The sequence below is a fragment of the Seriola lalandi genome, unplaced genomic scaffold (genome assembly GCF_002814215.2).
Source record: "Seriola lalandi dorsalis isolate HSWRI2012SDOR001 ecotype SW California unplaced genomic scaffold, Sedor1 jcf7180002054656, whole genome shotgun sequence".
NCBI classification, from domain to species: Eukaryota; Metazoa; Chordata; class Actinopteri; order Carangiformes; family Carangidae; genus Seriola; species Seriola lalandi.
The window spans coordinates 62,016-62,392 of NW_019525209.1; the positions used below are offsets into that span (position 1 = coordinate 62,016).

The 377-nt window shown below is 51.5% G+C and overlaps 1 protein-coding gene across 1 annotated transcript in view; it reads right to left on the minus strand.

Moving 5' to 3' along the window:
* Positions 1-377, minus strand: part of LOC111665651 (sialic acid-binding Ig-like lectin 13) — a 6,494-nt gene that overhangs the window by 3,530 nt on the left and 2,587 nt on the right. The window lies entirely within an intron of this gene.

Genomic DNA, 377 nt, shown 5'->3' on the forward strand with positions numbered 1-377 from the left:
CACACTAGCAGATTCAGCAAACAAACTCCCCTAAACAGTTGGAGAAAGTGGTGGCCATTTTGAATGAGGGAGGCAGAGTCAAGGAGAGATGCCTTTTTGAGCTAAACTCTCCCCCGCCGGATTAGGCTGTGCTCTACCCCCCCCTACTCCCCCACTCTCCAAGACAATGAGGGAGGTAGAGTCAGGGAGAGGTGCCTTTTTGGGCTAGCTCTCCCCCGCTGGATTAGGCTGTGCTCTACCCCCCCCTACTCTCCAACACCACACCATGCAACTCACCTAAAACAAACAAACTCACCTAAACAGGCAAAGACACACTACAAACCAATTCAAGCAAACAATACAGGCCACCTCACCTGGACTAACCGCATGGTCTCAAA